The following is a 25,381-nucleotide window of genomic DNA, read 5'->3' as shown; positions in this document are numbered from 1 at the left end:
TATAGTTTTCATCTTCTTTGGATAAATACCAAGAACTGATACTGCTGAATCATCTGGCAAGAATATGTTTAGTTTTGTAAGAAACTGCCAGGTTGTTTTCCATTCTTTATTCTCAATAGACATGGAAGAACATTCCTGCTGCTCCACATCCTCACCAACATTTAGTGTTCTGTTGTCAGTGTTCTGGATTCTGGGTATGTACTGGTGTCTCTTTTTTGTTTTAATTTGCATTTCCTGATGACATATGATGTGAAGCATCTTTTTATATGCTTATTTGCCATCTGTAATATTTTCTTTTGTGAGGTATCTGCTAAGGTCTTTGGCTCATGTTTAATCAGGTTTTTCCCCCATTGTTGAGTTTTAAGGGGTCTTTGCGTATTTTTGATTAACAGTCCTTTGCCAGATGTGTATTTTGCAATTTTTTTTCTCATAGTCTGTGCTTTGCCTTTTCATTCTCTTGGCATTGTGTTTCACAGAGTAGACATTTTTAAATTCAGTGCTTGTGCTTTTGTAGCTAAAGTTATTGCCAAAACCAAGGTCATTTAAATTTTTTTCTATATTACCTTCTACATGTTTCATGTTTAGGTTTATAATCCAATCTGAGTTAATTTTTGTGAAGAGTGTATGATATCTGCCTGAATTTATTTTATTTTATTATTTTATTTTATTTTTATTTTATATTTTTACATTTAGCTTCACCATTACTCCAGAACCATTTGTTTAGAAGATTGTATTTTGCTCTCTTGTATTGCTTTTGCTTTTATATTAAATATAAAATATAATTGATAATATATATTCTTTTCCTTTAATCTAGTATTTCTGTGGCATTACAATATCTTGATTACAATTATTGTTATGGTAAACTTATTTAAAATTTTATTTATTTATTTGACAGAGAGAGAGATCACAAATAGGTAGAGAGACAGACAGAGTGAGAGATGAGGAGAGGCAGGCTCCCTGCTGAGCAGAGACTCAATGTGGGACTCGATCCCAGGCCTCTGGGATCATGACCTGAGCCGAAGGCAGAGGCTTAACCCACTGAGCCACCCAGGCGCCCCATCCTTATGGTAAACTTTGAAGTCAGTCCTCAGACTTTGTTCTCCTTCAACACTATGTTGACTATTGTGAGTCTTTACCTCTCCATATAAACTTTAAAATAAGTTTGTTAATATTAAAAAAAACCAACTTGCTGGAATGCATTAATTGTATAGATAAACTTGGAAACCAGTGACCTCTTGAGCTTAGCAGGAGATAGACCATGGACATCAGTTGTTACAGTGATGCCTCTGGTAGAACCTATTGCAAATCCCTAGGCAAAATGAGACCTCAAGGATCTGAGAGAATGTCTAAGAAGTACTTGATACATCCCTTGAGTATGGTTTATTGAAGTGTCCACCGGTCTGAAAGCTGGGGAATCTAGATAAGGGAGGGAAAATTAGTTATGATAAAACATATCAACAAACATCAATAAATTTTGTAAGACTAATTCTCATGGCTCATATACAATATGACCAACAGAAGGACCATCAGAGGGAAAGCATCAGTTATGTTTATTGTGAATTTTTTATTCAAAATAAAGCAATGTGAGGGGAAGATACAATGAGAAAATTACCATTTTTAAGTGGTAAACTTCTTACAAAATGGAATAGGTTTTATATTCTAAGAAGTATATTGAAGAGTAAAACATTAAAAAATAAAATTTTAATTTAAAAAATTATGTAATTTTTAAAAAAGGTTAAAAATAGCAGAACCATTTTTTTATAACTGGAAAATACATTGTATATATATATCTATCAAAAATAACTGGTCATGGGGGCGCCTGGATGGCTCAGTGGGTTAAAGCCTCTGCCTTTGGCTCAGGTCATGATCCCAGGATCCTGGGATTGAGTCCCACAGCAGGCTCTCAGCTCAGCAGGGAGCCTGCTTCCTCCTCTCTCTCTGCCTGACTCTGCCTACTTGTAATCTCTGTCAAATAAATAAATAAAATCTTTTATAAAAAATTAAAAAAAATCACTTGTGATGTCTGGAATCAGGAGCATATGGAAAAAAATAATATCTGAGGACAACACTTCTGCCATGTTTTGTGCCTTGTTAATATTTTTAAACAGTCAGGCAACATTTAGCTTTATTGAAATACCGCCTAAGATACCAGCAGTGCCTTTTGGAGCCCTATGACTATAAAAATTAATTGCAAATATTCAAAATGTTTACTATGGTGTCACTATTTAGGGCCACCCCCAAGTATGTTTCAGAAGTAAGCTTAACTGTTACTCTTCCGTAAGGCTAAAGAGCATGTTTTCAGGAGTTCCATCTGCTGTACCAGGAGGTGAATCAGGTAATGATTTTTGTCTATAAAATAATTCACTTTTCAATCTAACATTCCTCATTCCACGTTATAATAATAAAAACTAGGAGGAGACTAAAACAAACAAACAACTACCACTACAACACCCAGCTTTTCCTTCAGTGGAAAAGTAAATATAACCTTATGAGTAGCCTGAAATTTATTTTTAAATATTTTTAAGATAAACGTTTTTGTTAGAAAACCATATATTTTATATTACTAAGAAATAACAGGTGAGTTTTATTAACTTCTAAAAAGTCTAGTTACTTTCATTTATCTATTAACTCATCTCTTTATGAAGTAGAACATGATCACACCTATTGTATCTACCCAAGTTTGTATGCTTTGGTTATTTGATGTTTGCTATTTCCTTGCTTAATTTTTACAATATTTGATACATAATAGTATCTTTAAGTCCATCTATGGTTTAACAGAATTTGTTTGAACTTCATAAAAATGTACCATACTTTTTGCACTGTCCTTGTTTTACTTCTCTATTAACTTTCCAAGATTTATTCACTTTAGAGTGTGTAGTTATCGTTTATTTTTATTCCTCCATAATGCTGTTTACAAATTTGTATTTATCTGTACTTTTAAGAATATCTTAATTATATACCATTTCTCATCTCACGTAACACTCATGTTACTTCTGCACTTATCAGATATTACATAACTGAAAACCACAACTCAGCAACAATATAACACAATTTTTCAAAATTTAATGGCTTACCAGAATTCTTTAATTCTATCCTTTATTTGTATGAGATGACCCTTTATTCTGGTATTTGGCATTGTTCATATTGAGGAAAGCTTATAAGTTGATATTCCATAAATAGAAGGATTTGTTATGATTGATTAATTATTTTCATTTAGAATGCATAGAATATGGTTGATTTAATATTTCTATCTTACTCTCTGCCCGGAACATAGTGCTATCTATGTAATAGCCACTAAAATATTAAGTTAATTACCAAGACTTTAAACTGCATATTAATAGGAATAACATACAGAACTCTTCTCAGATTGGGACACCTGGGTGGCTCAGTCAGTTAAATGCCTGAGCCTTTAGTTCAGGTCATGATCTTAGGGTCCTGGGACTGAGTTCTGCAACAGATTCCCTGCTTAGCTGGGAGTTTGCTTCTCCCTCACCCTGCTGCTCCCCCTGCTTGTGCTCTCTCTCACAAATAAATAAAATTAAAAAAATAAATTCTTCTCATATAGCTAATATAGAATATCGTCTTTGTATTCATCAAAGGGAAAGTGCCATATAATAATGAAATTCAGACTACTTCAAATTCATTTTTTAACCAGTAAGAAAGTACTGGAAACAAACCAAAAATGTGTTCAATGAATTAAATAGATTGATTTTCAATATCTTAATGTTTCTAAAATAAATTTCAAGATTTTTATACTAGATCTCAGTGTAAATATTCATTATACAAGGATATTCTAAAAATAAACCTGAGAAAACTATTTGACATATATGATGACAAAAACGAGTTTGACAAAGTCAGTTTGGGTAAAACTTACAACAGCTACCACCTGAAACTCTTGTTCTATAATTTAATAATTTTAATTTACAAAAATACAAAAATAACATATCAAAGTAAGTATATTGATAGCTCTGAAGGTATGCTCTGGTTGTGCACTGTTTACTATTTAAAGGGGAATTAAATATGTGATGCTTATGGTGTGACTATATTAAAATCCAACAAGTTCAGAAGCATACGAGGAATAGAATAAAGACAAAAGATAACCCTTACTTATCCTAAAGATAGACAATGGTATATATGTGCTAGTTGGGGAGAGAATCCAATCAGTAGATGGAGGATGTGGTAGTGGAAAAAACAAAAGACACAACGTTTTGGTTGAAACTTTAGCACTGTATTTAACAAAGTGAAATTGTGTGTTAATAGCCTTGAATAAAATCTAAAAAATATTTTCAATTCATTGAAGACTATTTAGGAAAACCCTGAAAAATACAACTTGATAAGGATTCCAATAAAAGATTCATAAGCAATACAAGTTTCAGAATTTTCAGTATATTTTCCCTAAAAAGCCATTTGATTTAAATTAAAAAGAATTCTATTTACCTGCCACTTAAATAAGAGGAAAATATTTGGTTTTGTAATAAGTCAATAAAATAAATTAACATATCTTTAGAAAACAGACATGCACACTAATTTAAAAATAATAGTGCTTAATCTGTTCAGCAAACATTTGTAAAATTCCTTGCTGTCAGCTAGTTCTGGAGTTCTGCTAGGTGAGTAAGGCCATGTATGTTACTGCTCAGAGCACTGACACAAAGCAATTGTCCCCTTGACATCCATTTTTTGCTGTTGATATGTCATGCTATGTTGTTTAGAGATCCATAGATGGCCCTACATGAAGGCCTTTTTTTGTGTGTATATGGGTGACTGTGATTTAACTTTCAAATAAGATGGCTCCTGATTTACAGTGATTCAACTTATGATATATTTTGCAATGATGTGAAAGTGAAAGTGATTCAGTAGAAACTGTACTTTGAATTTTGAATTTGGGTCTTTATAAAAAGGGCCAGTGACATGTGGTATGGTGCCGTCTTATGATGCTGGGCAGGGGCAGTGAGCCACAGCTCCCAGTCAGCTAGAAGATGACAGGGCTGAACACCTGATATACTTACAACCACTCTATATGTAACCATTCATCTTTTTTTAGTGTAATATTTAATAAATTGCATGTGATATTTGATACATTGTTATAAAATAGGCTTTGCTTAAGATGATTTTGCCCAAATGCAGGCAAATATAAGTGTTCTGAGTATGTTTAAATAAGCTTAAGGTAAGCTATGATATTTGATAGTTTAGGGGTATTAAATGCATTTTCAATTTTTTATGTCTTTCTCTGTACATAGCCCCCTTGTAAGCTGAGGAACATCTCTATATGTATATGTAGCCTTGGTATGGCTTACATATTATTGGCATGAAACATCTAGAACAGTACGTGTGCCATATAATTGTCTACAACATCAGACAAGTTTCTTGAAAACTTGTGCCAAAGTTGTTATATCTTTAAGGATTCTTATTTCAGAAGGGTTCTCTCAAACATAAGATTTTTCAGAAGTTAAGTGAAAATCTCACCAAACTAAACATTTTTCCATTTTCTTCAGTGAGCAAAGAGAGCTAAAATCTATCTGCAATTTTCAACATTGTACTCAACGATTGTAATTCTAATTTAAGAACAGATTATTTATATCAAAACCACATGTTGGCCTAATCTTATACAATATTCATAAATCTCACTCAGAGCCTTGGATACTTTTATTTGTTGAGTCTATATGGTACTACGGACATTCATCTTTTTTGACCTCATAGCTTCATGTATGTCTATACTTTTGAAAATATATGCATCATAGTTCCATTGTAAAATGTCTGGGTTATAAAATGTGCTATGCTATCAAAATGGTAATAAGAACATACAAATGACCTGATGTAATGAACTGGACCAGATTGCCAGATATCACATTTCATACCAGAAAGATTCAATGGTAAGTTTTAAAATGGCCAGCTATACTTTGACTGAATTATAACTCATTTAACTTCTTTCTTTGTGTACAGTATTATACATTAGTCAGTATTATAGTAAATAAGTACTTTGGACAGATGTAAATATGCTGTAATAAAAAATGTTTTTCTTCTTTCTTTCAGTCCTTTTAACTTGTAAAACTAGCCACAAATACCATGCCTCCCCCAAAATAATTTGCAATCCAAATTTATCTCTAAATGAATTTATTGCACAGAAAAAAATATATATACATTTACAGTAGACATGTTCAAAAATAGTTACACAACAGCAGGGCCCTGAATGTAATCAGTATAGTTGTATTATTTTGTTTTGTTTAAAAAAAATAGGTTATGTGAAATATTGGAATTTTATTTCAAGGCCTAGTATTTCAAGACAGTTAACTACACTTACGGTGTCAACAGTCTCTTGTTGGCAGTATGATTTTATTGGCTCCATGGAATAACAGCAAGAATTTACCATTGCTTCTTTCTTTTATGACACACACACACAAAGAAAATTGACACATTTGCTCAAGACCAACCAGAATCATTTTAACCTATCAAAATTGATGGGAGGCCTTCACTGCCAAAGTCACTGCTGGGCTTTCACAATTCATTGCAGACAATCTGCTACTCCCATTATAATAAAGGAAGAAGAGTCATAATCAGGGAAGAAAGCTAGATTAATACTTGTAATTATCATTGAGTTATTTAGCCTGTTATACGATTATTATTATTACTGTCATTTGATAATTTTCTCTCATTTTATTAAACACAACTGTGAGTAATTACCCTACCTAATATTTCTCTGTATTGGCTGACTAGCTAGCAAACATTCATGAAAATATCCACTAGCCACACATATAAAATGCTGCATTATGATGCTGTTGAATCAGAACATACCACTACCTGATCCTGTAGCTCTTTGAGGATTTGCAAATCAAATAATTATATGTTTCTTGGATTCTTCCCATACAATTAGAAAATTTATAATAGAGTCCATGAACATGATTAGTTTTACCATTTTAAACCAGCAATCACACTTTGATTTTTACAACAAAAGCAGAAATATAAACACACACATTTGGATCAGTTTTCTGTTAGTCTGTCCGGACTTCAAAATCCTATTCCTCAAGATAATGCACACCAAAGTTCTGGATTAAACAAGAAATTAGATGGCACCTGAACACTTGGTTTAATATTCTCAAAAGGACTATGCAACTTATTTCTTACATTATGACATTGTTTTACAAAGATCCACACTTTAATTATGTTAGTATTTTTAATAATCAATAAAGTCAATTAATCATGATTAAAAATCAAACATAAAAATTTCTACTTTTTGCTTTTGCCCCCTCCATTTGGAACTTATTTATAGCCTGATAATTCAAAGGTCCCTATGTTTATGAAAATCTGGACATAAATAGCTCTAAGATCCCATTCAGAACTTGATATTAACCTAAGTATTTTGGCTCCATTTATCCTGAGAGCAAAGAGTAGGACAAAGGATTTGAGTACTGTTAGTTTATCTGGGAGATTATCCAAGGTAGAAAAGAATGGGAAAGTGAGACAGTGAAGAAGCAACTTTGTCAAAAAGGTACATTGTTGATATAATTGTTGTGGATAGAAAATGAAGGCTTGCTTTTACTGAAAGTTCCTGAGAAACTTCTTTAAGTTGTCCTCATGAAGACCTGGAAACTGACAATTTTATCTATGGTTCTTATTTCCACTTCACTGAGAGCTGTCCTCAGAGAACATTAACTCTCCTACACTTTTGGGTTGTTTTGGAGACATTCTAAAATGAGAGATAGAACATGAGATGCAATCAGTGTTAAGTAACTGTGATTTCCCATGGAACTATCCACCACAGGTGTGGCTATAATCAGATGTTGGGCCTTGATATCAGAGGTATTTGAGGCAGTATCATTTTAGGTTAATCACTATATCTGAAATTTCCAAAAACTTCAACTGATGAAACTTTGATTATAAATCTATAAATATAACAATAAATCTACTGTATTCAAATTATTTTCATAGAAATTCACAGACAAAGCATCAATTGATTAATATTTAAATGTTACAAAATACTGAACTGAAAGAATTTGGTCATATAACAACGTGTAAGAAGTAGAACTTCAGTTTAGGTTAGAACTCAGGATGCATTTGAGACTCAGTTAAGAAATTGAATGGAGGGACGCCTGGGTGGCTCAGTGGGTTAAGCCAATGTCTTTGGCTCAGGTCATGATCCAGGGTCCTGGGATTGAGCCCCAAATCGGGCTCTCTGCTCAGCAGGGAGCCTGCTTCCTCCTCTCTCTCTGCCTGCCTCTATGCCTGCTTGTCATCTCTCTCTGTCAAATAAATAAATCAAATCTTAAAAAAAAAGAAATTGAATGGATGTCTGACTATCTTATAGGTTTGCTAAAAATCAGTGACTTTGTGTTCACATGTGGCTATGCAGGAATTTTTAACTTTCTCTAAGAAGTTATTAGATTTGATTATATAATGGCAGTAAAGGATGGGGAAAAGCAAAGTACAAACCCCATAAAGAAAAGGTTGGTTTGGGACATTGGAATGAATTTACTTAATGGGTCTGTATGTAATTGGGTTGGAGGAAATTTTTAATTTCTACAAAAGTTATTAGAATCCTATCTTATTCTCTTTTGTTAATTTTCACATGTTAACAAAGCCAATGTTTTTGTCTAGCAGACAAGATATTAAATCCTAACAAAACTCAATTTTTTCCTTTTTTTTTTTAAGTTTGACAGCCTCATGTTCTCTCATGCTCTTTAAATACAATTCAAAAAAAAGGAGCTAAATGGGGCAGTAAGACCAGAATTTTTATTTTATTTTATTTATCTTATTTTTAATTAAAAAAATAAAGATTGTATTTATTTATTTGAGAGAGAGAGAGCATGAGTGGGGCAGGGGGAGGTAGCTGCAGAGAGAGACTGAGAAGTATACTCTCTAATGAGTAGGAAGCCCGATATGGGGCTGAATCCCAGGATCCTGACTGAGACCATGACCAGAGACAAAGGCAGATACATGGGCAAAATCCCCTTTTTCTGGGAAACAATACTTTACAAGAGATGTTTGAAAAAGTACTGGGGAATCAACTTTAATCGGAGATACAAAAATTTAATTGATTTTTGTAAAGCTACGGGGATCCAAATGATGGGAATGCCAGCCCATTTAGGTTGTGGACCACAGAGTATTCTTCTCTGTAATATTTTATTTTCTTCCATGTCTACTAACTCCAGTCCAAGTTCACTGATCTCTTTTTAGATAGTGCAAAACATGGCAAAGAATACCAAACAAGTGCCCAATATTCTACATTTATTATATCATTTCTAACATATAGAAGTGTGTTATCAAGGCTGGTTCTGTGAACGAACATAGTTATGTTAAAGTGTATTTGTTCTCCAAGAAATTAAATGAATGATTATCACACAATTGTAAAATACTTGTGTCAAGAATTTTTATTCAAAAATTAATAAGAGAAGGAGATATTAAAACTAGTTCACATGGTAATTTGGGATATAAGCAGAGTTGTGCAGCAGAAGTGCTCTAGGCCCATAATTTGGGTTATAGAATTTATGTTTTTCTAGTGAAAAATCATTAACTTGCATTATTGTTAACAAGAATCTTGTGCATTACCATCAGTTTTCTACATTATAACCTCTTGCTCTACAGTTTGTAAATAACTTTGTCAATAGCAAGCTAATAAACGGTGTGACTCCAAAGGATTGAGATAATCTCCAGAGTTTGTGCTACATAATGCCCAGAACTCCATTGAAAGGACACCTAAGAATTTTTTTTGCCCAAAAATTTGATCATTTTTTTCACTGTCCTTACCTATTTTCCAAATCTAGTCCTTTTGCTTCACCTTTCAGTCTACGGACAACCTTGTATCTGACTGACTTGTTAATTCTGGGAATGTTTTGCAGATTAATTTGCTTGCCAGAGGTGGTTCCTCTAATTGATGTCTAAGAACCCTAATTAGTTAAGAAAACTTTTTTTTTAACATTTTCATTGCTATTTATTTTTATTATTATTGCTAATATCTCTATTATAAATAATTCACAAAGGCATCTTTCTGACAAAAGACAAAGAGCTGGCTACTAGTAGAAAAAGTACATTTGACTCTGTCAGTGAAAATGGTAAAGGGATTTGAGAAAATAAGGCAAAACACAGGAATCATGTGTTAAAACTTTAAATATTATAGACACATTTACTTAATTTCTAATACTGTTGATGCTTATAATTAAATAAGATGTTTCCCATGAACCACGCATTACAGCAAATATATTGTTTATACAGATTAAATTTTCATCAAAAGGGACACCTGGGTGGCTCCGTTGGTTAGCAGCTGCCTTTGGCTCAGGTCATGATACCAGCGTCCTGGGATCGAGTCCCGCATCGGGCTCCTTGCTCAGCTGGGAGCCTGCTTCTCCCTCTGTCTCTGCCTGCCATTCTGTCTGCCTGTGCTTGCTCTCTTGCCCACTTTCTCTGATAAATAAATAAAATCTTAAAATAAATAAATAAATAAATATATAGTTAATAGACAAAGCAAAATAAAAGCAGATTATGAAAATAAATATAAAGATTTTGAAATGAAAACAAGTTCAAAATAAAATAGAGAAGGCCTACACAGCTAAAAATTCATTCAGAAAATCTACTATTAAAGAAGTCAGTATGACACAATGTTAAGATATCTAAAGATTTGAGCATGTACTTTACAGAAAGGGTAATCCAAATGGCCACTCATATATAAAAACTCTTTATCTTTATTATGAATCTGGAATTAAATTAAATTAAATTTAAATTAAATTAAAACCTAGAATGGCATACTATTACACACTTAACCATATTGGGCAACAGTAAAAATGTCTTGCAAGAATGTGAAAGAATGACAGTGCCCATAATAAAAACATTTGAAGTAAGTTGGACAATATTTAGAAAACTTAAAAAAAAAATTGGTCCATTCCTAGAAATACAACATGGAACTAAATGAATATTTTCACCAGGATATGCAAACAGATGATTATAGTTATTTCATTCATAATGGCAGATCAGTAGTGGTATATTTGCACAATGTTACATTAAATAAGAGAGAATATTAACAAACTGGGAGGAGGGGCTAGGTTGTTATCATAAAGAGATCTTCTATGGTGCTGATTATGTTCTATTTCTCAAAATCTTTAAGTTAAAAAAGTTTTCCAATTTACATCTAGATAGATAGATAGATAGATAGATAGATGATAGATAGATATCCCAGAAGCTGCAATGCTAGGCTAAGACCAGGCTTTAAAGGGCTTTTCTATATTCTACTAAATACTTTAAACCATTCATTATATCATAGCTCAGTGTTCAAATCTCCATTTGTTTCCTCAGTTTCCTAATATTTACCTTAAAGTGACCTGATCTAAACTTTTGATCACCTTTGTCTAAATATTTCTATTTTAACAAAGTCCTTTTTAACACTCAGAGACTAAAACTTTGAAAAATACTCTGATTGTTATCTCACTAGAGTGGAAAATATATAGTTACCCATTAACTAATGATATCCATGTCTACATTAGATCCATGACATTTTTAATTCTTGGGAGCTTTTGGTTAAATGAATTTTTTAAGCTTCCTTTAAATGAAGCTTTAAGCCATCACCACATGAATAAAATTAAAGAACTAAATGAAAACAAGCCATGTATTTACAGAGTAATAGAATGTGCAGTGGAAAGAGTACAATTCTGAAATCATAAAGCCTAAATTAGTGTGATGCATCTTTACTAGCCATGTAATCATAGACCAGTTATCTAAATGTGTTAGTCTCTGTTTTTTCACCCATGAAATGGTGATGATAATACTTATTATGCAGAGTTGTTGTGTGGATGTAATGAAGCATGGAGCATGAGAGTCTCATATGCCATGCTAAAATGATAGCTATTTTTATACTTATAATAATTCTAATAATAGTAATTAAATTGTTCAAAATGGTAATATTCATTTATATTGAGGCATTGTATTGACTATTCATAGACACATTTACCAAAATAAATTTCATTTTACTTTACTCCCTCTGAGGATATATATTCCCTAATTCAATATGAATCTCATTATGAATAATAATTATCATAATAAATATGCTGATTTTTCTTCTATTTATTTTTAGGGAAGCATCCTTTACTGTTGAACGTAAAGAAACTTAAGCAAGTCTGTCTTATTCAAAATTTGCATGCTGCTTTCTTATGAAACTAGATTATAGAGTTGTATGAAATAAATTCATGCAGTTAAGACATTTATGTTTGGAAAACTGGGTGGTCAGTTTAGTATTTCAAAAGAAGATTTTAAATTTAAACCTTAAAACTGAGCTCTTTCAGCCTTATTTATAGACCATCCTTCATGCTTCATAAGTATTCCTTCATTGTAAACTAATAGTTTTTGTCACAGTGTATATAACTAAAATGGATTTTATATTCTATTATTTCAGAGTTAGTTGCAGTTTCTACTTCCTTACTTCCTTTTTTGAAAAATAGATTAATTCTACAAAAAGTTTCTTCCAGCTTTATTGAAAAATAAATGCAAACTTTTAACATTGTGTAAATTTTGTACAATTTGATAAATTGGTATACATCTGTATTGCAATATAATCTACATAAAAATGTTAATACATCTACTATCTCATATAGTTGCCACTGTTTTTTATGCATGTATCATAAGGAATTTTAAGATCTACTCTCTTAGCAACTTTTATGTATATAGTACAGTAGAGATAAACTTCAGAGGTATTGTGGGTTTTGTTCCAGACCACCTCAATAAAGTGATTATCTCAATAAACTAAGTCAAATTATTATTATTATTATTTTTGGTTTCCCAGTGCATATAAAAAATTATGTTTCCCAGTGCATATAAAAAATAAACACTATACTGTACTGTTCAAAAGCATTATGTCTTTAAAGAAAAACAATGTATATACCTTAAGTAAACTAGTTCTGAGTTTTTAGTGGCTCATAATTACTGATCACAGATCACCATAACAAATGCAATAATAATGAAAAAACTTGAAATATTGCAAGAATTACCAACATGTGACAGAGAGACACAAAATGAACAAATGTTGTTAGAAAAATGGTGGCAGCAGACCTATTTTATACAAGATTGCTATAAACTTTCAACTTGTAAGAATGTGATATATGCAAAGTTTAATAAAGAGAAGCACAATAAAAAGGTATGTATATATTATTAACTATGATCATCATGCTGTACATTAGATCCCCAGAACTTTTTCATATTATAGTTGCAAGTTTATACCCTTTGACCACCTTACTCCACCCCAGGTTCACCCCTTGTGAACTCAACTCTAAGTTTCCATTAGTTTGCCTTTTCTTCAGATTCTGTATGAAAGGGATATCATAATACATAAATTAAAAATATATATAAAATCTTTGAAATATTTCACTCAGTATAATACCTTCAAGATCCATCCATGCTGTTGTAAATGGCAGTATTTCTTAATTTTTCATGGTTAAGTAGTATCCCATAGTATATATTTACCATACTTATTTTATTCATTCATCCATTAGTGGATACTGAAGTTATTTCCATCTCTTACTTAGAGTTAATAATTTTATAATGAACATAAGAGTGCAGATATGTCTTCGAATAGTGACTTCATTTCCTTTAGATATATACCTAGAAGTGGGATTACTGAATCATATGGTAATTTTACTTTTAATAATATGAATAATCTCCATACTGTTTTCCATACAAATTTATATCCCTATCACAGTGCATAAGTTCCCCATTTTCCCCAATATTTACCAAAATTTGTTAGTTTTAATTTTTTGGTAGTATATATTCTAATAGGTAGTAATAGACGTAAACAACAACAACAACAACATAATGACTTTGCCCTGAGTTTTTACATTGAGCACTTTTTAATGCTCCTGTTGGTCATTTATATACTTTATTGAAAAAAAAAAGTCTTGAGATCCTTTTGCTATTTTTTAAATTATATATTTTTTCTATTTGTTGGTTATTAAGCTCTTTTCAGATATAAGATTTGTAAGTATTTTCTTCCATTCTGTGGATTGTGTTTTCATTCTCTCTCTTTTTTTTGGCAATGCAGAAACTTTAGTTTGATGTAATACCATTTATTTATTTTTGCTTTTTTTGCTTGTGTTTTTGGTCTGGTATCCCAAAAACTATTGGCAAGACCTATGTCAAGGAGAATTTTTCCTATGTTTTCTCTTAGGAAATTTAGTTTCATGCATTACATTTAAGTCTTTAATCTATTTCAAGTTAAGATTTATGAGTGATATAAGGTTCCAGTTTCATACTGTTTTATGTGACTATTCAGTTTTAAATATTATTTATTGAACAGACTATCTTTACCCATTACATATGTTGGCCCCTGTCAAATATTATGAAAGGATTTATTTCTGGACTCTCAATTCTGTTCTACTTGTTTATTGGTCTGTTTTTATGCCAGTATACTTTATTGTTTTGAGCATGAGGCCTTTGTAGTATAGTTTCAAATCAAGAAGTGTAATTTCTCTTCTTCATTCTTTCTCAGAACTGCTTTGATTATTTGTTGTCTTTTATGGTTTCATATAAATTTTAGGATTCTTTACTTACTTCCATAAAAAATAATATTGGATTTTTAAAAAAGATTATTTATTTATTTATTTGACAGAGAGAGATGACAAGCAGGCAGAGAGGAAGGCATGGAGAGAGGAGGAAGCAGGCTCCCTGCTGAGCAGAGAGCCTGATGCAGGGCTCGATCCCAGGACCCTAGCATCATGACCTGAGCTGAAGGCAGCGGCTTAACCCACTGAGCCACCCAGGCGCCCCTAACATTGGATTTTTGATAGGAATTGAATTTACAGATGGTTTTCAGTAGTATGAACATTTTAACAATGTTAATTCTTACCATTCATAAATATGGGCTACCTTTCTATTTGTGTCTCCTTCAATTTCTTTATCAATGTCATAGTTTATGGGGTACAGATCTTTCATCTTAGTTAAATTTTTTTCCTAAGTATTTTATTATTTTTGATGCTATTGTGAATTAGATTGTTTTCTTTATTTTTTCAGATAGTTGATCATTAGAGTGTTAAATGCTCCTGTCTTGTGCTTACTTTGGCAGCACATATACTAAAATTGGAATGATGCAGAGAAGATTAGCATGATCACTGAACAAAGATGACATGAAAAACTGGGAAGCATTCCATATTAAACAAAACAAAACAAAACAAAATTCTTGTCTTTTATATATTGATCTTGTATTTGGCGGCTTTACTAAATTTGCTTATTCAAATTTTTTTTGTGAAGATTTTAGGATTTTTACATGTAAATTCATGTTATCCAAAAAAAGAAAATTTTACTTCTTCCTTTTTTTTTTTTTTTTTGGAGTCTTTTATTTCTGTGTGCTCCTTGTTTCTCTGGCTAGGACATCCAGTACTATGTCAAATGAGAGTAGTGAAAGTGGACACACTTGTCTTGTTTCTGATCTTTAAGGGGAAAACTTTCAAACTTTTTTGATTGAGTATGAGATTAGCTCTTGGCTTGCAATATGTGTTTTTTTTATTGGATTTTTTAAATTATTTTTTAAATTTTTTTATAAACATATAATGTGTTTTTATCCCTAGGGGTACAGGTCTGTGAATCACCAGGATTACACATTTCACAGCACTCACCATAGCACATACCCTCCCCAATGTCCATACCCCCACCATCCTCTCCCAACACACCTCCCCCCAACAACCCTCAGTCTGTTTTGTGAGATTCAGTCTTTTATGGTTTATCTCCCTCCCAATCCCATCTTCTGTTATTTTTCTTTTCGTACCCCCCAAACCGCCTATGTTGCATCTCCACTTCATCATATCAGGGAGATCATATGATAGTTGTCTTCTTCAGATTGATTTATTTCGCCAAGCATAATACCCTCTAGTTCTATACACGTCATCACAAAGAGCAGGATTTCATTTCTTTTGATGGCTGCATAGTATTCCATTATACATATATACCACATCTTTTTTATTGATTCATCTGTTGAAGGACATTTAGGTTCTTTTCATAGTTTAACTATTGTGGACATTGCTGCTATAAACATTTGGGTGCATGTGCCCCTTCAGAATGCCACGTTTGTACCTTTAGTGTATATACCCAGTAATACAATCACTGGGTCATAGGGTAGTTCTATTTTCAGCTTTTTGAGGAACCTCCACGCTGTTTTCCAGAGTGGTTGCACCAGCTTGCATTCCCACGTACAGTGTAGGAGGGTTCCCCTTTCTCCACATCCTCGCCAGCATCTGTCATTGACTGACTTGTTCATTTTAGCCATTCTGAAAGGTGTGATGTGGTATCTCATTCTAGTTTTGATTTGTATTTCCCTGATGATGAGTGATGTGGAGCATTTTTTCATGTGTCTGTTGGCCATTTGGATGTATTCTTTGCAGAAATGTCTGTTCATGTCCTCTGCCCATTTCTTCATTGGATTATTTGTTCTTAGCGTGTTGAGTTTGATAAGCTCTTTATAGATTTTAGATACTGGCCCTTTATCTGGTATGTCATTTGCAAATATCTTCTCCCATTCTGACAGTTATCTTTTGGCTTTGTTAACTGTTTCCTTTGCTGTGCAAAAGCTTTTTAATCTGATGAAATCCCAATAGTTCATTTTTGCCCTTGCTTCCCTTGCCTTTGGCGATGTTCCTAGGAAGAAGTTGCTGCTGCTGAGGTCAAAGAGGTTGCTACCTGTTCTCTATTCAAGGATTTTGATGGATTCCTTTCTCACATTATTCTTCTTCATTCATTTCCAGTCTATTTTCATGTGTGGTGTAAGGAAGTGGTCCAATTTCATTTTTCTGCATGTGGCTGTTCAATTTTCCCAACACCATTTGTTGAAGAGGCTTTCTCTTTTCCATTGGACATTCCTTCCTGCATTGTTGAAGATTAGTTGACCATAGAGTTGAGGGTGTATTTCTGGGCTCTCTTGATGATGACAACTTTGTAATAGGGCTTGAAGTCTGGAATTGTGATGCCACCAACTTTGGCTTTCTTTTTCAATAGTCCTCTGGCTATTCGAGGTATTTTCTGGTTCCATATAAATTTTAGGATTATTTGTCCCATTTCTTTGAAAAAAATGGATGGGATTTTGATAGGGATTGCATTAAATGTGTAGATTGCTTTAGGTAGCATAGACATGTTCACAATATTTGTTCTTCCAATACAGGATCATGGAACATTTTTCTATTTCTTTGTGTCTTCTTCAATTTCTTTCATGAGTACTTTAGAGTTTTCTGAGTATAGATTCTTTGTCTCTTTGGTTAGGTTTATTCCTAGGTATCTTAGGGTTTTGGGTGCAATTGTAAATGGGATTCACTCCTTAATTTCTATTTCTTCTGTCTTGTTGGTATAAAAAAATGCAACCAATTTCTGTGCATTGATTTTATATCCTGACACTTTACAGAATTCCTATACAAGTTATAGCAGATTTGGAGTGGAGTCCTTTAAGTTTTCCACATACAGTATCATATCATCTGCAAACAGTGATAGTTTGACTTCTCTTTTGCCAATTTGGCAAAATTTGGATGCCTTTAATTTCTTTTTGTTGTCTGATTGTTGAGGCTAGGACTTCTAGTACGATGTTGAATAGCAGTGGTGATAACGGACATCCCTGCCGTTTTCCTGACCTCAGTGGAAAAGTATTCCGTTTTTCTCCATTGAGAATGATATTTGCAGTGGGTTTTTCATAACTGGCTTTGATAATATTGATAATATGTGCCCTCTATCCCTACACTTTGAAGAGTTTTAATCAGGAAGGGATACTGCACTTTGTCAAATGCTTTTTCAGCATCTATGGAGAGTATCATATGGTTCTTGTTCTTTCTTTTATTAATGTGTTGTATCACATTGATTGATTTGCAGATGTTAAACCAACCTTGTAGCCCTGGAATAAATCCCACTTGGTCATGGTGAATAATCCTTTTAATGTACTGTTGAATCCTATTGGCTAGTATTTTGGTGAGAATTTTCACATATGTGTTCATCAAGGATATTGGTCTGTAATTCTCTTTTCTGATGGGCTCCTTGTCTGGTTTTGGGATCAAGGTGATGCTGGCCTCAGAAAAAAGAGTTTGGAAGTTTTCCTTCCATTTTTATTTTTTTACAACAGGAGAATAGGAATTAATTCTTCTTTAAATGTTTGGTAGAATTCCCCTGGGAAGCCATCTGGCCCGGGGCTTTTGTTTGTTTGGAGATTTTTGATGACTGTTCCAATCTCCGTACTGGTGATGGGTCTGTTCAGGTTTTCTATTCTTCCTGGTTCAGTTGTGGTAGTTTATATGTTTCTAGGAATGTATCCATTTCTTCCAGATTGTTGAATTTGTTGGCGTAGAGTTGCTCATAGTATGTTCTTATAGTTGTTTGTATTTCTTTGGTGTTGGTTGTGATCTCTCCTCTTTCATTCATGATTTTATTTATTTGGGTCCTTTCTCCCTTCCTTTTGATAAGCCTGGAAAGGAGTTTATCAATCTTATTAATTCTTTCAAAGAACCAGCTCCTAGTTTCATTGATTTGTTCTATTTTTTGTTGTTGTTGGTTTTTGTTTTTTTGTTTGTTTTTTTTTGTTTGTTTGGTTTTTTTTGATTTCTATTTCATTGATTTCTGCTCTGATCTTTATTATTTTTCTTCTCCTGCTGGGTTTAGGCTTTCTTTGTTGTTCTTTCTCCAACTCCTTTAGGTGTAGGGTTATGTTGTGTATTTGAGATCTTTCTTGTTTCTTGAGAAAGGCTTGTACAGCTTTATATTTTCCTCTCAGGACTGCCTTTGCTGTATCCCACAGATTTTGAACACTTTTGTTTTCATTATCATTTGTTTCCATGAATTTTTTCAATTCTTCTTTAATTTCCTGGTTGACCAATTCATTTTTTAGAAGGATGCTGTTCAGTCTCCATGTATTTGTGTTCTTTCCAAATTTCCTCTTGTGATTGAGTTCTAGTTTCAGAGCATTGTGGTCTGAGAATATGCAGGAGATGATCCCAATCTTTTGATAATGGTTGAGATCTGATTTATGACCCAGGATGTTGTCTATTCTGGAGAATGTTCCATGTGAACTAGAGAAGAATGTGTATATGTTATTTTGGGATGGAATCTGTTGAATATACCTGTGTTGTCCATCTTGTCCAGTGTGTCATTTAAGGCCTTTTTCCTTGTTGATCTGTTGCTTGGATGATCTGTCCATTTCAATGAGGGGAGTGTTAAATTCCCCTACTATTATTTTATTATTGTCAATGTGTTCCTTTGATTTTGTTATTAATTGGTTTATATAGTTGGCTGCTCCCATGTTAAGGACATAGATATTTAAAATTGTTGGGTCTTCTTGTTGGACAGACCCTTTGAGTATGATATAGTGTCCTTCCTCATCTCTTATTATAGTCTTTGGCTTAAAATCTAATTGATATGATATAAAGATTGCCACCCTAGCTTTCTTCTGATGTCCATTAGCATTGTAAATTGTTTTCTACCCCCTCTCTTTCAATATGGGGGTGTCTTCGGGTCTATGATGAGTTTCTTGGGCAGCATATTGACGGGTTTTGCTTTTTATCCATTCTGATACCCTGTGTCTTTTGACTGGGTCATTTAGGCCATTTACATTCAGGGTAACTATTGAGAGATATGAATTTAGTGGCATTGTATTGCCTATAATGTGACTGTTACTGTATATTGTTTCTGTTCCTTTCTGATCTACTACTTTTAGGCTCTCTCTTTTCAATATTTCCTGGAGATTTGGTTTGGTATTTGCAAATTCTTTCAGCTTTTGTTTGTTCTGGTAGCTTTTTAATCTCTCCTATTTTCAATGATAACCTAGCTGGATATAGTATTCTTGGCTGCATGTTTTTCTCATTTATCACTCTGAATATATCATGCCAGTTCTTTCTGGCCTGCCAAGTCTCTGTGGATAAGTCTGCTGCCAATCAAATGTTTTTACTGTAGTACAATACAGCCTTCTTCTCCCAGGCTGATTTCAGGAATTTCTCTTTGTTGTTAACAGTTGTAAATTTTACTATCAGGTTACGGGGTGTGGACCTACTTTTATTGATTTGGAGGGTCATTCTTTGCATCTCCTGGATTTTGATGTTTGTTCCCTTTGCCATATTAGGGAAATTCTCTACAAAAATTATCTCCAATATACCTTCTGCTCCCCTCTCTCTTTCTTCTTCTTTTGGGATCCCAATTATTCTAATGTTGTGTCGTATTATGGTTTCACTTATCTCTCAAATTCTCTGCTCGTGGTCCAGTATTTGTTTGTCTCTCTTTTGCTTAGCTTCTTTATTCTCCATCATTTGGTCTTCTATATCACTAATTCTTTTGCCTCATTTATTCTAGCAGTAAGAACTTCCATTTTTTATTGTACCTCATTAATAGCTCTTGATTTCAACTTGGTTAGATTTTAGTTCTTTTATTTCTCCAGAAAGGGCTTTTATCTCTCTGGAGAGGGTTTCTCTAATATTTTCCATGCCTTTTTCAAGCCCAGCTAGAACCTTGAGAGTTGTCATTCTGAACTCTAGTTCTGTTATATTACCAATGTTTGTTTTGATTATGTCCCTAGCCTTTGGTACTGCCTCTTGTTCTTTTTCTTGTGGTGAGTTTTTCCACCTTGTCATTTTGAGCAGATAAGAATATATAAAGGAGCATATAAAATGCTAAAAGGGTGGTAAAGACCTCAGGAAAATGTGCTTTAACCAAATCAGAAGAGACCCCAAGTTGTGGGAGAACGAAAGGGGATAAAAAAAAAGTTCAAGGGGGGAAAAAAAGGTTTAAAAAAAGAAAACAAGGAAAAAAATATTAAAAAAGAAAAAAATATATATATACTAGACTTGTGATTAGAACAGGGTCACTCACTTACTTTTGGTAGTATTTTGGTCTCTTAGAAGAAACTACCTCCCAAGATTTTAAAGGATGAAAAACATATAAGGGTAGGCACAATGAAGGGGTGGAATAAACCTATAAAAATGAGGAAAAAATTTAATTTCTAAAAAATAAGTTGATAGAGCAAGTTGGTTGGGACAATAAAGAAAAATAAACTGGAGAGAATTTGCTCAGGCTGGACACTAGAACAATCTTGCAGCTAGATTTAGGGTATATTTTGATCTATTAGGAGAAGTTATACCCCAAATTTTTTAGAAGAAAAAACCTTATGTGTGAAAAAATATATAGTTAGATACAATGGAGGATAAAATATGACTATAATAATGAAGGTTCAAAATAGATTATTATTTTTTTGTAAGGTATTTTAAAAATAAACTAGTTTAAAAAATCATTAAAAGAGGAAAGGGTAAAATTTAAATAAATTAGCAGAAGAAAAAAGAAAAAAATATAACTGCAAGACTAAAGAATCATTGGGAGAAAGCCATGAATTCCTTGTTTTGCTTCCTCTTCCTCTGGAATTCCACTGTTCTCCTTAGTAATGAAGTTGATCTTGGCTGGGTTTCTTGTTGGTCTTCTGGGGAAGGGGTCTGTTTTATTGATTCTCAAGTGTCTTTGCCCAAGATGGATTTGTCCTGCCCTTACCAGAACTCCTCAGTGCACCCTCAGAGAAAAGTGCTTAATCAATGCCTTCTTCCCGGCCTCTGGCCATGCTTGGAGAAAAGCGCTCTGTCACTCGCACTTGGAGAAAAGTCCTTGGTCATTCTCATCTCCCTGGCCTCTGGCCATGCTTGGAGAAAAGAGCTCAATTACTCCCGTCTCCCTGGCCCTTGGCCGTGCTCCAAGCTCACCCTGCCTACGCCTGTTCAAAGTAACCGTGGGTTGAGAGCTCACTCCTCAGCTTTGTCTCTGTAGCCGGCTTCCCCACTCTAATACCTGTGAGTTCTGTGGCACTCAGATACCCCTGGTCCTTCTGTGACCCTGAGGGACCTGGGGCTATGCTGACCCCACTTGGGCTTCACTCTGGTTTAGCTGCTGGGGTGATATCTCTCAGTGGATCAAACTTTTAAAAAGTCCTGATTTTGTGCTCCGTTGCTCCACAGCTTGCCGGGAGCTGGCCCCTCCCCCAGCAGTCTACCTTCCCGTTCTTTGGGTTCACTTTTCCGCCGGTTCTACCTTTCAGAAAGTGATCAATTTCCTGTTTCTAGAATTGTTGCTCTCCTTCTCCTTGATCTCCCATTGGATTTGAAGGTGTTTGCAATGGTTAGATAAGCTATCTAGCTGATCTCCTGCTACCTGATGTCGTCTCAGCCTGCTACTTCTCCGCCATCTTGAATCCTTCCACGGAATATGTGGTTTTTATTATGTTGATGTGTATTCTTTCTGTACCCAGTTTGGTGAGTATTTTTATTATGAAAGCGTGTTGAATTTTGTCAAATGCCTTTTCTGCATATATTGAGGTGATCATATGAGTCTTTATTGATCATTCTATTAATATAATGCATCACATTTACTGATATGTGCTGGTGAATTCAGTTTTGTAGCATTTTGTAGAGAATTTTTACATTTTTATTTATCAGGGATATTATCCAGTAGTTCTTTTGGTTACTGCTTTGTTTTTTTGTTTGTTTGTTTTTGTTTTGTTTTTTTGTAGTGCTCCTGTCTGGTTTTGATATCAAGATAATGCTGGCTTTGTAAAATGTGCCTCGGAGTATTTCAACCTCTTCAACTTTTTGGGAAGGGTTTTAAAAGTATTTGTATTATTTCTCCTTAAAATGTTTGGTAGAATTCACTGTGGAAATCATCTGATTCTGGACTTTTATTTGTTAGAAGGTTTTTATTACAGATTCAATCTCCTTACCCCTTATTGGTCTGTTCACATTTTTTATGTCCTTATGATTCAGTCTTGATAGGTTGTACGTGCCTAGGAATTTGTCCATTTCCTCTAGGCTTTTGATTCGCTGGCATTTAACTGTCTTTTATCCTTTATATTTCTGTGGTATCTGTTATAATGTCTCCTTTTTCATTTCTGATTTTATTGAGTCTTCTCTCTTTTTTCTGTTAGTCTAGCTGTCTTTTTTTATTTACCATTACCAAGTCTAATTTTATTTACCACTTAAAAAACTCTTTCTAGTTTTTTAATTCTATATTTCATTTATTTCTGCCCTAATTTTTATTTTTTTCCTTCCTTTTGCTACTTTTAATTTTACTTTGTTCATTCTGTACTTTTTTTGAGCTGTTATATTAAGTTCTTCATTTGAAATCTTTTTTTATATATACATTTATAGCTATAAAATTTCCTTTTATAACTGCTTTGCTGCTTCTCATAATTTTTTGGTATATATTTTTTTATTTTCCTCAAGATGTATTTTTATTCCCACTTTGTCTTCTTTTTTTGATTATTTTGTTTGTTTAAAACTGTGTATGTCTGTGTATTTGTAAATTTTCCAAATTTCCTTCTGTATTGATTTCTAGTTTCATATTATTTTGGCTGGAAATATACTCGATATGCTTTCTATATTATTGATTTTGGGGGGACTCTTGTTTTGTGGTTTAAAATGTGATCTATCCTAGAAAAATTTCCACGTGTGTTTGAGAAGAATATTTGTTATGATACTATTGCATGGAATATCCTGTAAATATGTAAGGTTCATTTGACATAGTTCTTGTTTGTTTGGTTGGTTGGTTTTGTTTGTTTTTTTGAGAGAGAGCAGGGCAGAGAGAATGAGCAAGGGGTAAGGGCAGACACAGAGTGAAAAGACCCCCTCCTGAGCAGGGAGCCCAATGTTGGACTCTATCTCAGGACCCTGGGATCACGACCTGAGCCAAAGGCAAAGGCTTAACTGACTGAGCCACCCAGTTGTCCAAGCATAGTGTTTAAATTCACTATTTTCTTATTGATTTTCTGTCTGGATGATCTATCCATATGTAAGAGTGGGGTATTATTGTCCCCAGATACTATTGTATTGCTATTTATTTCTCCTTTTTGTTTTGTTAGTATTTGTTTTATATATTTATGTGGCTCAATATTAGGTAGTTGATATTTACAATTACTGTATTGATGAATTGATGACACTTTTCTTATTGTATAATGAACTTCTTTGACTCCTGTGGTGATTTTTAGCTTATATAAACCCTATTTTGTCTGTTATAGTTATTGCTACCCTTGTTTTATTTTGTTATCATTAGCTTGGAATATCTTTTTCCATCCCTTTACTCTCTGCCCATGTGTGTCCTTAAAGCTAAAGTGATTCTTTTATATGCAACATATTGTTGGATCTTGTGGTTTTTGTTTGTTTTTTTTTTTTTAATCTATTCTAGCCTTTCTTCTGCATGTGGCTGTACAATTTTCCTAACACCATTTATTGCAGAGGCTGTATTTTTTCCATTGGATATTCTTTCCTGCTTTGTCGAAGATTAGTTGACCATAGAGTTGAGGATCTATTTCTGGGCTCTCTATTCTGTTCCATTGATCTATGTGTTTGTTTTTGTGCCAGTACCATGCTGTCTTGATGATGACAGCTTTGTGATAGAGCTTGAAGTCCGGAATTGTGATGCCACCCACTTTGGCTTTCTATTTCAATATCCCTTTGGCTATTCGAGGTCTTTTGTGGTTCCATATAAATTTTAGAATTATTTGTTCCATTTCTTTGAAAAAGATGGATGGTACTTTGATAGGAATTGCATTAAATGTGTAGATTGCTTTAGGTAGCATAGACATTTTCACAATATTTATTCTTCCAATCCTGGAGCATGGAACATTTTTCCATTTCTTTGTGTCTTCCTCAATTTCTTTCATGAGTACTTTATAGTTTTATGAGTATAGATTCTGTGCCTCTTTGGTTAGGTTTATTCCTAGGTATCTTATGGTTTTGGGTGCAATTGTAAATGGGATTGACTCCTTAATTTATCTTTCTTCTGTCTTGTTGTTGGTGTAGAGAAATGCAAGTGATTTCTGTGCATTGATTTTATATCCTGACACTTTACTGAATTCCTGTACAAGTTCTAGCAGTTTTGGAGTGGAGTCTTTTGGGTTTTACACATATAATATCATATCATCTGCCTTTCTACGTCTTCCAACTGGATGATTCCATTCACTTACAGTTAAAATAATTATTGATAGGTAAGGACTTAACTTGCTGTGTTTTTCAGAGGTAAACAACTTCAGACAATCTCGTCACCACAACATAGCAATGAATAGAAATCATACATGCTCTGTAATGTACATACAGATGAGATAGAAGGGGATGGGTGTTAATATATGCAGAATCTTTATTAATTACATTGTAAAACATAATATGGAAAAACAGAATACAATTTTAGAAATACCCAGGTCACCATCGTTGTTTTATTTTTATATGTGTAGATAAGGAGTTTAGTAAACAATCCATGACTATTCAACTTCTTATATTTTGAAAATTTTAGCAAAAGTAACAAACCTAGCAACTAGAAAATTGTATCTATCTGCAAAATACAGCTTTGCAAGCATGGTAGAGAAAAAGCAAAACAAAATAAGTAAGAAAAGTTTAACATTTCACAAGAGTTTTACTTTTATTTTTTAATTTATTATTTT

At 33.4% G+C, this 25,381-nt stretch overlaps 1 non-coding gene across 1 annotated transcript; it reads left to right on the top strand.

Annotated features, from left to right (window-relative positions):
- The first annotated feature begins 15,012 nt into the window (after positions 1–15,012).
- LOC123388137 lies at positions 15,013–15,119 on the top strand. Its single transcript, XR_006602696.1, has one exon. It is a non-coding gene; the product is annotated as a U6 spliceosomal RNA (small nuclear RNA).
- The last annotated feature ends 10,262 nt before the right edge of the window (positions 15,120–25,381 follow it).

Source organism: Mustela putorius, unplaced genomic scaffold, assembly GCF_011764305.1.
Source record: "Mustela putorius furo isolate JIRA1106 unplaced genomic scaffold, ASM1176430v1.1 tig00003875_pilon_pilon_pilon, whole genome shotgun sequence".
Lineage (NCBI taxonomy): Eukaryota > Metazoa > Chordata > Mammalia > Carnivora > Mustelidae > Mustela > Mustela putorius.
This window is presented reverse-complemented; position numbering and strand designations above follow the sequence as displayed.